This window comes from Rhyacophila brunnea, unplaced genomic scaffold (assembly GCF_057557595.1).
Source record: "Rhyacophila brunnea isolate RB1 unplaced genomic scaffold, BYU_Rbru_1.0 scaffold_1, whole genome shotgun sequence".
Taxonomy (NCBI): domain Eukaryota; kingdom Metazoa; phylum Arthropoda; class Insecta; order Trichoptera; family Rhyacophilidae; genus Rhyacophila; species Rhyacophila brunnea.
In genome coordinates this window covers 29,423,133-29,436,791 of record NW_028232751.1, presented here as the reverse complement: position 1 = coordinate 29,436,791, position 13,659 = coordinate 29,423,133, and the positions used below count along the sequence as shown (strand labels likewise).

Below are 13,659 nucleotides of genomic sequence, written 5' to 3'. Positions count from 1 at the left end.
GTGTACGAACCGGGTGAACCAAAACAGCTATACCGCGAGAGCGAAAGTTGAAACCAGACCACGAAGCCATCATACATCATCACAAAGGTCAGTGTATGCCGCTCTGTTCCATCGCCTTCACCACTAGATCCGACTTCCTCATACTTCCTTCACCAAAATTACAGTCCACTTAAAAAGCTCTACCATATTTGTATATGTAAATCTTAAATGCAATACGTAAAATGGCTCAGTTATTTTTTTTTACTTTCAAATATCTAGGTTATTCAGTTTAAAAAGTAGGCTTATAATCACCGCCTAGTATGGAGTCTTTTCCCCCTCGCGACGAAGTTACTTAACAAATATTTTTATGTGTGAAGGTTACTTGTTCAAGCTATTTGATTAGATTAGGTTAGGTCGGGTCGCAGCAGGCCAATACATTAACATGGCAGACGCAGCATCATTTACCGTAAAGGGAAAAAGAAAATAAATTTATTTTCTCTATGCTCTGAATCCAAGCGCATATTTGAAAACTACATATGAATTTTCCAAATTCTTTACAAACATAATATTAGTATTTAATTATTTGGGTTCTTCACTCTGTCACGCTCTAGCATAGAATCATACATGCCGAGTACATCGTCGCGCCGTTACTGTCAGTCCAACGCCACATACCACGCCTCTTGTAATGCTACTCATGCAGTACATAGATTTTTCATATTGCAAATGGTACATGGTCGTGATCATACCCATCACTCACCCATACGTCTGTACATGAATTGAAGTGTCTGTGACGCGGTTGTACCAGTGTACTCCAAAAGATTCTCGATTCTCAAAACTCAAAATTTGAAACCCTCGAGACTTGGTGAGATTCTGCGTCTCATGTATGTCAATATAATTTATAATCAATAAAAAACATCACGTTAATGCTGCAATCAAATATTAATACGTAAAATTCCAGATCAGAGCTTCCCAACCAGTAGGTATGCTACGACCACATGGAAAGTTTACCGTAAAATTAAATCCAATTTCCTTTAGAGATTACACACCTATATAAAAATCACATACTATTTTGATTCATTAGAATATGAATATTTATATTTCTCTGAGATTATCAATTCGCCCACACTAAGAAATGTTGCAGAATCGCCATCAAATGTTATAAAAATAGGTCCTCGTCGTACAGCGCGTAAGTCACTGGTCTTTCATTCGGGGTCTCTGGATTCGATCCTCGGTGAGGTCACAATATATTTTTTCGGTTTTCTCAGTCTAAGTATTTGTGATTGTTTGTGGTTAGCCTCGTGGCATATTATAGAGTTAAAGAGAATGTATATGTATATAAATATGTACCTGTTCATTTAATAAATCAAGTTAATTAATCATACGAATCGATTTATAGATCAAACTTTTCCTTTTTTCTTGTGTTTTTTACTGTGATATTATCAATATTTATTTATAAGTCTAATAGAGAAATTATTAACATATATATAAGTACACTCATGTGCCGTGAGCATTATATAAATTGAATAATATGAAAAACTTTTGATAAACTTATCTAGATCATTATTTACGCTCAATAAAAAGAATTATTTTAAAAAAATCGGTTTGTGTACTTATGTACGCGAGTTAGAAGTTATACTTCTTTGGTGTAACAAAACAAAATAAGCTGGTACCTGAGTCTATTAACATTACAGTAGATTAGGTTGATGAACACGTACGCGATTCATCTGTGTCTCATAAAGCACATGATAATTGTAATTTAATTATTGTATTGGCCCAAAATTCATCTTTGCCATACAGCGGTTGTAATCGATTCAAAAGTACCCATGATGAATTAATAAAAAATCAAATTTTAATATATTTTTTGAATTATTTACCCACTCAACATTCACACAATTTAATTACTTATTGATATATAATTTTACTCACAAATAATACTTACATAAATATAACCTCAAATATTGATAACTACACAATCTTTACAATGAAAAATAAATATACACTCCAATATAAATAAGGTTTTATTAATATAAATTAACAGTGTAGAATGTTAGTCTCCAAAAATTTGTTTATAAACATATATATATTATTTATTATAAAACAATATTGGTTATGTTTACAACACGTGCTGTTTACTTGGTTGTACTGAACGACTAACTAAATGACACAATACGCATGCGCATGTACCCCTAAGAAATGAATATAATTATAATAATAAATGATGTGTTGCATCGGCGCGCACAACTTCGTCACACGCCAACTGATCTGTTTTCCCAAACGCGCCATAAGAAGTATAACTTCAAAAAACTAGGAAGTTTTTCCTGAAAAACCTATGCACCGATGTATGTATAATATTATTAAAATGAATAATGCACTACACTTAATATTACCTTTGTTGCCGAGGTGGTAAAACTTCTGTACATAATTCCATTATATTCATTGTTACATCAAATGTCCAGAATAAATTTTATTAATGTGGTTATGGATATTTGCAGTGGTGTCCCGAGTCGCAGTAATAATCACTCATTCTCTTAGAGCAAATATTTCCAACAGTCTGTTCTTCGTTATAATAGAGATGAAAAATATATGTACCTACACATAATTTCTTTCCATCGGCACTTTGGAAATAATATGTTTTTATTCGATCGTATCTTTAAATAATGAGATACAACAGCACATTCATTATACATGACAACATTATCTCTCGTCTCTAAGAATCGTGAAATTTTGACATCTTCTGTGAAAGCAAGACTCTCCACCCCTCACCGTACTTTGCTTCTCTCATCAAAGAAATTTCTGCATAGCAATCATTATTGTAGCGAAAATAATCATTGTAGACAGTGTTGCAATTTTATTAGATACAATAACTTACGTGCACCTACTAGAATTTTATATAAATTATATGATCACGACCACGATTCTTAGTAATAAATCAACCGACAATGTTACCTACTTAGCGCTTATTTGTCAGATTTAGTGTTTACCAGTATGCTAGCTTGTAAAAATACATATTAAGTATATTATTATGTGGTAATAAACTTATCGTTTTTTCGACATAGCGTCTAGCTTTAAAATTTCTATTAAAACGCCAGATTCTTCGTTCACTTCAATGGTTATTTGAAAAGTATTTGTTTTTTTTTTATAAATACCAGTCCTAAACAAAATCTGATAGTAATGTTGGAAGTACCCAATCGAAAAAATTGGTGTGTGTACTTATGTACGCGCGTTAGAAGATATACTTCTTTGGCGTAACAAAACAAAAACAAAACCTGTGACAACCTACATTCTTCGACCAGCTCTTAATAATCTTGTTAAATTACACACTCAAGAAAAGGGACCGCCTTTTGGAACGCCGTTGGTTTATTTCTATACACTTTAACCTTTATTACTAAATTATATAATTATTTATCGTTGTTTTTATTTTTAAAGTAACAACTGCCACTATGAAGTTTAATAGTTTGTTTACGTAAGGAATTGCAAATGGCCGATAATAATAAATTCGCTGCCTAGGCAACGGAACAATTCTAAACTATAATATTATACTTCATAATCGTCACGATTGGAGTATCATACTGTGGCGTAAAGGTAGTGCGTTCAGCTGATAACCGAACAATCGGTGGTTCGAATCCAATCGAGTGCGTTTATTTTTGTGTGAAAAAATAAATTATGTGTTACATGTCACACGCCAAAAATACACTCTGATCTGATTTTCCAAGCGCGCCTAAAAAAGTATAACTTCAAAAAAAATGGTTTTCTGAGAAGACCTGAGATGTTTTCACATTTTTTTTCTTTAGAATTAAAAAAAACAATAATAAAATTTCACTGTCGATGTCGGTGTCGGTGTCGATACTAGATATGTCGATATTTAACTTTCTACGGTGCATCTCTACCAACAAATCTAAAACGGTTGGTAGCGATCTAAGTATAGTTCTTTAAACATTCACACGTATGCATATTAGTACAAATTTGTTTCTATGAATGTGTGCGGTTGTCAGTGACGTCGTAATTTATACTTTGCGAACGCTATTTGCATTCGACTCTCTGCCTTCCACTGTGTTCCCTTATGAATATTCAACCGGAATTCTCACTTGCACATACAGGGTGGAAGGTAAATGCCTGTAAAGTCTAAGCCATAATATAATACAAAAGATTTCTACAGGATGTATAAAGCTGCACTACGCAGTGTTTATATAATATATGAACTGAAACTCGTAGTGTAACTATGCTAATATTATAAAGGTTTCAATGTAATGCATTTAGTTTAAAGTATTAGTCGATTATTTATTTCGGTTAATACTAGGATCCTGACTTACTGCAGTGACTAGTTTTTTTTTGGGTGCAGCAAAGAATAAAATGGAATAGTCAGGTGTAAAGGATGTGTTCTAGTCAGTAGAGGTTGCGAGCCTAGTATAGATAATGACTAGTAAGAAAAATTCGGCGTCTCACCCGAATAGGGGCCATTTTCGGAATGAGAAGCGAATCTAATCTCGGATAATGGATAAGGTTCTTCTTCATTGTATCGAGTCTTCAATAGCTACAATATGTCGCTCCATAATTTAGCAAAGGCAATACCATTTTCCTCAGCTTGTAGGATCTCATCGAAATTGCAACATACTGGGCAAGCCTTGCATAAAAATAAAGTTAAAAATCATATCCCGCTTGGAGTCTGTCTCAAGTACCTAACATGGAAAAAGACATTAATCAGTATATCAAAATAATAAAATTGTCTTATCTATTTTTATATCATATTAATAACGTATAATTTTAAGCTCTCGTTTAATTCTCGAGAATGTTACGTCAAAATTTATGGCTCATTTTAAAAAGCAACATTATAGGTTTTCATAAAAATCTAATGAAAGTTTTGTCTCTCAGCTTGTAACAGAAGTGAATAATCAGTGTTATTACATGCTGTCATTCTTATTTCCATAAAGAATTATAAAAGTGAAAGAAATATTATATAAATTGGTTTTATAACCACGTCACACTATTCAATACAGTGTTTGTAATAATTTACTTTAGGAGGCAATTTGAAAAAAATATATAGATTTCGTCATAATATAATCGTTCACTAACTGCACCACTAGAAATAGTGGTATCTTTACATCAGAATAACTCATACCCACGCGCGCTTGGGATGGTAAAGATAACATTTTAAATAATCTAACCTTATAAATAACATAATTTGTCCACCATAATGTTCATACCTCCTTTTTATCTTAACACCCATAATATAAATATATAGTCTACATAGCGATAATAATCTATATTGGTTACGACTAAATAATATTCAAGAATCTGTATACATGTATTATAAATCCAATTTACAGTATTTAAATTTCAGCACGGAACCGTCCGCTAACCAATTATAATCAATCTACGTTTAAATTTAAATTAAGTTATATTTTCCAATTACTTCCGTGAGGCCTGTATATACGCCTACATGCTTGACAACTCTGCCGGTCACCCCAAAAGTATTGACTTAAAACTCTTCAGTGGGAATAATAATTTTATTCAATTAAAGGGGGGCGACTTGGGACGTGGGGGGATAACGCGTTAATAAGTATTTTGCTCTGGATAATTTGGGTTTTCCAAGGGACACCAATTTCAACATCATCATGCTATAATATAATCCTGCTTCTACAAGCAAAGTATGTACTTACGTTAAATTTTAGACAAAATGTACTCGAATTGAATTCTGGTTTACCTAAAATCAACTCTAATAAGTTTAAATCGAAGTGGCGATATTGTATCGATCTATCTACTGTTTTTGAAGTTATATTGAAGTTATAATTATTTAGGCGCGTTTGAAAAATCAGATCAGAGTGTATTTTTGGCGTGTGACATGTAACACATAATTTATTTTTTCACACAAAAATAAACGCACTCGATTGAATTCGAACCACCGATTGTTCGATTATCAGCCGAACGCAATACCATTACGCCACAGTATAATACTCCAATCGTGACGATTGTACAGTATAATATTATAGTTTATAATTGTTCCGTTGCCTAGGCAGCGAATTTATTATACAGTATAATATTGTAGTTTAGAATTATTCTGTTGCCTAGGCAGCGAATTTATTATTATCGGCCATTTACAATTCCTTACGTAAACTATTAAACGTCATAGTGGCAGATGTTACTTTAAAAATAAAAACAACGATACATAATTATATAATTTAGTAATATAAGTAAAAGTGTATAGAAATAAACCAACGGCGTTCCAATAAGCGGTACTTTTTCTTGAGTGTGTAATTTAACAAAATAATTAAGAGCTAGTCGAAGAATCTAGGTTATCACAAGTTTTTTTTTTGTTTTGTTACGCCAAATAAGTACCTATAACTTCTAACGCGCGTACATAAGCACACACACCGATTTTTTTATTATATTTTTCATGATAATCTAATTAAATTAATATCTATAAATGAAAATAATTTTGGATTAAACTCTTGAAATAAAATTTAAAATTCATTAAGGGGACGCTCTACAGAATTGCCCTTGAGAATTGAAAATATGGTTTTTTTACATGTGGTCCGGAATTGTTGCTCTACTGGTAATATTCAAAGGTCGCCGACAATGCTTTGGTCTAAACTCTAAAGTAAATAATGATCTCTCATAACACTGTCAACGTGAATAAAATATGGGGTGACCAAAAAATGATATCTTCTAATATACGTAAATGTTACTAAATTCAATTTGTTAATCATCTGTTTGGTGGGAAATATTGTAACCAATATGATGGATAGCCACGATATAAACTTAATAATATATTAATAACGTTTTAACCAGAAATTGTCCGAGAGCTAAACATACGAAGGATGTTGAAATACATATCTACCTACATTTTTATTTCATGTGCTATCCAAAAAACATTATTATTGAATAGTATTTATTTTGAATGTGTAAGACCTATTACATAATTATTAAAAAAATAGGTACACATTGTTTATTTCTAATGCATATTTAAAAAAAAAAGTGTTATATAGTGATGTCTGTTTATTATAAAAAGAAAGTGACTTTTTATTAAAAGAAATGAAAATATAATTAATTATATTTTCATTTCTTTTAAAATGGAATTCTACCAAGTAAATGCTAACTCAATTAATGACTTTTTATTACTTACCCGATTAGTTTAATTAATTTAGTCTGACACTTTTACAAACAAGTAACGCAATTTTACTTTTATAAAAATAGGTAGGTACAATAATAATTGTTGGTAAGTAAAGCCACTGCAAGAAATAATTTATATAAAAAAATATTATTAACGTAGAGACACCCACACATTTTTTTATTCAAAGCTAGCGTCGCTGAGAAGATAGCAAAGTTACCGACCAGGGCTGTCGAAGACTAATTACTTATTTTTATGATGTGTTTTTAATTGTGTGCAATTTGGCGGAAAAATATAATATATAGATACAGTTGCTTACCATTCGGTTATCCAATGAGCTGGGTTTTGTTAATCTTTTGCAGACATCCTACAGTTTTATTTTTTATCTTGCCCATCTCACGTAAGGATATCTGATATTATAAAAGTTACATAGTACAACAGTGTTTAAATCTAATATGTAATTGTACAGGTTTAATTAAAAACTATAACAAAATTAATATTTTAATGATTTACAGATTTTCCTATGCTATATCAACTTTATATCAATTTTAATGAGAGATACATATTACGATATATCCAAAATACACATCATCAGATAATATGTGAAATATTTTGATAAGCAAAAAAATAAGAACAATACAAAAATAACATAACATAATCAGCCAGTCTTTTCATAATTATTTTAGATAAATGTTGTATGCCGTTTGACGCTTGGAATTATGTAATTATTCCATCTGTTCAGTAAGCCATTTTTAACTTTAAATTTGTAACTTTTTAAAACGTAAAATTAGATTGATATTATTTTGACAGCCCTGTATTCATTCGGCCGGCTTCAGTTACGTCGCATACATGTTATGTTTGAAGGGAATAATAATAATGATATTCATTCGCCCGAGAATTGTAATTAATAATTATTGCGTTTCTTAAAATAAATTCCCGATGGTTAGAGGTTTTTGAGGTTAGACTGAATTAAAATGACGTCCTTTCGACTCTGAGATCATTCTCTGAATGAACTATGAATGACCTTGTTCCTGTTCATCGGGCTCTTAATACTATGAATCGTTAAAATATATTTTAGTTTGGATTGTGTTAGTTTTAGTTTATATGTTAGATAGATAACTTGCTAAATTATATTAAATTGTCAATTTTACTAACAACTTTTGGATTAGCAAACACTTATGGAATTATGGAATTATTGTCAAATAATCTTTTAATTTTAAATTCGAAAACTATCCAAATATTGTCAAAAAAATCATAATCTTTCAAACCTGTCAATATATTATATTCAATTAAGTAACTCTCTGGCAAAACCTGAAAATTTAAAAATTTTAGGTTATATTGTATTTGAAAGCAAACAAATAATATTATTGTTTCCATTCATTTTAAACGATACTATATTTTATTAGGTGACATTAACTGTAGAAAAGTGTTTGAAATATTATGTCTTCATGTTATTAAGAATGTATGAGACTGTGGAGATTTACCCTTGCTAGATTAAGAAGCTAAAATGACAATAAATTTTATATTTTAAATTAATGAGTTTTAACTTCAGATAAATTGAATCAATAACGTTAATTAATTTTGTAATGGAACTGGGTGGATTCAATAAAATATTTAACTAGAAGCAAACCTGCTTTTGACTCTATTTAATAAATTAGAATTTGAATAATATAGCAACCTTATTAAGTGTGTTTTTTTGTTAAGTATTATATTATTTATATTTTTGCCACATCTTGCCTCCATATAATATATAATATATATTACTTTAGACACTCACGGTGGCCGTGAGGCTTAAGCATTGGACTATAATGCCGTTGGTCCCAGGTTCGAATCCTGAGTCTGGCAAGTACACATTATTGTTTTTCAATTTGTGTGTGAGTCAGATTATGGACCTAATAGTTTGAGCAAGTGGCTGTCATCCATTTCTCGTAAAAACAAAATCTGTTAATACAAACCTCTACTCTGTGGAGGCACATATTATGATCCTATTAGGATTGGATAAAATATATTGCTTTAGATCGTTTTAACACCAAATAAAACAATACATTGAGGTGCTCAGGATTGAATGAATACACGTGTGCCAAATACCAATTTGAGTAAATTTATTTAAAAATGTAAATTCTACACAACAGTTTTCAATACTCTATAAATGTGGGTTCTCAATTTATACATTTCTAATGAATTTAAGTTTTGTACTTTTTAGGTTCTCTTCCAAAATAATAGGATATTTTGTATATTGTTTTTAAACGAGGACAAGTCAATCCAAGACATTAATGTTAAAAGATTTACATTGATCTGACAATAATTTTCGTTTCAATTGTTTCGAATATTCTATTTTTTATTACCACGTTTTTCTTAGCTCGTATTCTTGTTTGTCCGGTGGTTGTTTATCCAGTACAAATCTTGCAATCGATTGTTAACTAACTTCCCGACTAGCTAGACATTTGAAACTTTTACAATATCGTCACCCTAGAACAATAAGGTATCATCTGGCGTTTTGGTCAATTTTGACTTTTTGGTACCAAAATTCTTATAATAATTTTCTCTTTAAAACTGTGTTACAAGATTTTTAAAAATCTTTATGGTTTATGATATAGCAGGGCATTTAAGTTCTATATCAGATGCACTGGTAATTTGTTTTGGAACAATATGGTTCGATTTAAAATTTGAAAACAACTATGGACCATTTGCTATAAAAAAAATAATTTTGGAGCAATATGGTTTCATTTCCGTTCAGCTGTCAAACTAGTACGTTTCTCTCAAATATTCGCGCTTCGTTTTTCAACAATTTAATAAAAATAACATAAAGATGAGCAATAATTTAAGTGAAAGGGTTATTGTGGACATTTAAGAGGATGATAATACTACGAATATACCTCACCAACCTACAATATCGTTGCTTTAAATACAAGGTAAGTTTGAGGTTATGTATTATTTTTGTTATTCATGTATTGCAATTAATTATTCTATTTTGTTTCAAATTTAATATAAGTAATTCTATTATCTATTTATTTTATTTTCAGCAACAATCTCAATTTATTGGATAATATAAACGATCTTCAAGTTATAGGTACTGTCTGATGATATTACAATTGATGAGGATTTTGGGTACTTATGTTTCTTTTCAAATGAGTACTTACTTAATTTATTTGCTGTTCTTTCATATTTTGTAAATTTGACATTACATCTGAATAAATTGTTTCTAGAATATGTCATAATTTCATATATATTCTCCTTTTTATTATTCAGGTAGGTGGAAGTACTTGGAGAAGTTGCAGAGTATGTTGTTTGCGAAGAAAACATAGATGTTGGCGATGATATTGACTAAATAATAATAGTTGCAATAGCTCTTTTCATAAACTATTTAATTATTACTGTATGAATCACTGCAGTGACAATACAATGATATCTTTATTAAGTTTCATTTAAAAATTGAGTAATTTGAGAGGTTTCGTAATAATAGTTTTGTGAAACTATTTTTTTTATGCCAGTCTATTATCATAAAAACTTTTTTTTCATAGCTGTGAAGTTATGTGAGTACACTGGAGCGTTCATCATGGATCATATGGATTCTAACAACAAAAACCTTGAAAGTGAAGATACTTTCATGTCATTTTATAAACTATTAATATTGTTCTAAATCTCAGCATTATGAAACATTTTTTTACACCACGTCCTGTCATTTTTCATAAACTATGTTTAATTTAATGTTGTTCTAATAAAGAATTAATCGAAAAAGGTATTTTTATTCTATTTTAAACACAATAATTAAGCCCTGTAGCAAAATATTTTCACGACATAAAGGTTTAATAATCAGATAGAACTTTGTTGCTCTGATTTTTTTCGATTTTCAGAGCAATTAAGTTCCATCACAAAATTTTAATGTCTGGATTAGATAATATCAGATATATTTAGTATACAATGCTTTGAAAATACAAACATAATGCAATAATAATAGTATTGATAATATCTGCCAATTTTCATTGCATATAGTTAAGATTTTATTCATATTCAAAACTTTGGAGCTCGATATCTCAGTTTAGTATAAATGCCAGATGATACTTTGTTGTTCTAGGGTGACGATATATCAGAACACGATACCAATGCATTTTTTTAATACTTTTCGCCATTTTAAGTAGAATTGAATTCATTTTCAGTTAATTCTGTTTTGTATGAAAAGTTATTTCGACACCATCATTGGTTGCTAAGCGGATGGTCCTAGCAACTAAATTATTAATATATACGTGCGTTACTATGGAAATCAAAATGACATTTCAGCATTCTATATTTGTTTGTTGCAAAATAGCAAAAAAGTGATTTGTTGATAATTGCCTTATTTGTCCTAAATTATTAATACATATAATTGTTAAGTTTATATGATTCTTCAGAAAATTTAAAAACGTGGTATATAAAAAGTTCTTTTTATCTTGTAATTATTTTTATTTTCTTTGTTTCTGAATTTGAATCTAATCGAATACCTGTTCACATGGTATGACGCTCTGATACATTATCTCACATTTCTTTTCTTCGCAAAATTTTATCTTAGCGCAGCAAAAGAAGTTTTGCTTTAAAAAATGACAACTAACTTGCACTAATTATTAAGTAATAAAAAATACTATAAGTACAGTATCTATTTAAACTCAAAAATACTATTACTATCCAGCACAGTTCCTGTGTCATGTTTGATGGGATAGAATAAAATAAACGTGTCCGCTGTACGGATGCAACTGTACATTCTGAATTTTCAGCAATTTCAGACAACTTCGCTGCGAGGCAATGCGGATTTTAGTAAGGAACTTTTTGTAGTGGTGTTACGCTACTGTCACAATGCACTTGCCACTTCATTCGCCTATGTGTTGGAAAGAGCTTCAAAAACCAGTGCTAGGCAACAGTTTGCAATAGTCCAGGCAGGCTTAATAAAACCGATTTAAATAATTTGGAACACATCAGAAACATACATTTTCGACAGCCGTGTATGTATGGAAAAGAAAGAACTGCTCATGTTGGCTCAACCAGATGTTAATACCACCGGATGTAAAATTTATAAAATTTGCAACGTCATACTGTCAAATTGGCAGTTTTGTATTAGCTTTTTGAATTAAGTATTAGAATTTTTATTTACTTCTTGAATTTTTAATTTATAAATTAATAATTCAAGACGTTCACAACATAATTTGATAAAAAATAAAATAAATATGTAACAGTTTTAACAATATTTATACAAAAACAGTGTAAACAGAAACATTATAAAAAGTAAATGGAAATACACCCTATTTTAGGAATAAATAAAAAAAACGTTCACCCAACTCATCCCCGCGCAATTTGGTAGAATCCACTGACTGCCCTCCCAATCGGCATATTAGTTCTTTATCTTCGAATAACACAATGTTTTTAAATTGCGTTTAAATAACATATCTTTTGGTTCTCGTGGTGCAGTGCGTAAGGCGCTTGTCTTCCAGCCGAGAGGGCTCGATTCTCGGTCAGGACACACAATATTTATGTATTTTTCTCAAAACCTGGGTGTTTGTGATTGTGAATAATTACTTACAACCACCTTGTACGAAAAGGCAAGGATATGGTTATTAATAATTCTATATAAAAAAAATATCATAACGATTGAAAAAAAATGGCAATACGGAATCCCGGTATTTTCAATATGTATTAATTATTACGAAATTCCTTGATTGAATATTCCCTACTGGACTGAAATTAATAACTAGGATAGTTCACCATAACTGTATATCTATGAGAGTATTGGAAAAATGGTACTTGAATAGATAGATCGGTGAGTACACCTACATATTTTGAAGCAGGGTTACACTTCGCTAACGGCGACACCTCGCGGGTGTCAATTAGATTAAACTCTTTGTTGAACTTATATTACGGCGAGCTTCCCAAACTTTAAAATGATATCATTTCATTTTACCTAAAGAAAACAGTCGTATAGTGTGAAATTGTTGTTGGAATTTACTATTTTCTACGATAACTGTCTTGATATAGAGATATTTTAAGATACACAATCATTTTGGTAGTGAATACGCTAACTACCTATTCTGTTTCCTTTAACCTTTTTTGCATTTATAGTAGATAGTTTTAGTAAAAAATAAAAACCATAGATAATTTGTTTACGGTTTATCTTTCAAACATGAAAAAATACAAATAATATTATATAACACTATCAAGTATTAATAATTCATGTATTACTAGTATAGTAAGGTTTTCCCATCGTAGGACAGATATGATTCATAATACGGTAGATATGAGGTGCGGGTAATCTGTTTTTCGTGAACTATTTAATTTCTGTCGATGTTTTAAATAAATCAAATTCATAAATATTTTTATTATTTGACGATTCCTTTGGCTTGCACGTTTATTTTGTCTGTTTAATATTTCTTATTATTGATACTTAAGATTTTTTTTGTATCTTATGTTCCTTATAACCTTCTTTATATTATTATAAACTCTGCAAGTTTACGATGTACCTATTGCGCAAATTGAATTAACTATCTTCATAGTATAGAACAGATATCGTACCGTACTAAATTTAACATTTTATCTGACTGTCTATTTTATAA

General features: G+C 30.3%; 1 long non-coding RNA gene across 1 annotated transcript; it reads left to right on the top strand.

Annotated features, from left to right (window-relative positions):
• The first annotated feature begins 9,924 nt into the window (after nt 1–9,924).
• On the top strand, nt 9,925–10,742 carry LOC147079668 (uncharacterized). The gene is made up of 3 exons (XR_015070272.1): nt 9,925–9,996; nt 10,108–10,192; nt 10,334–10,742. It is a non-coding gene; the product is annotated as an uncharacterized LOC147079668 (long non-coding RNA).
• The last annotated feature ends 2,917 nt before the right edge of the window (nt 10,743–13,659 follow it).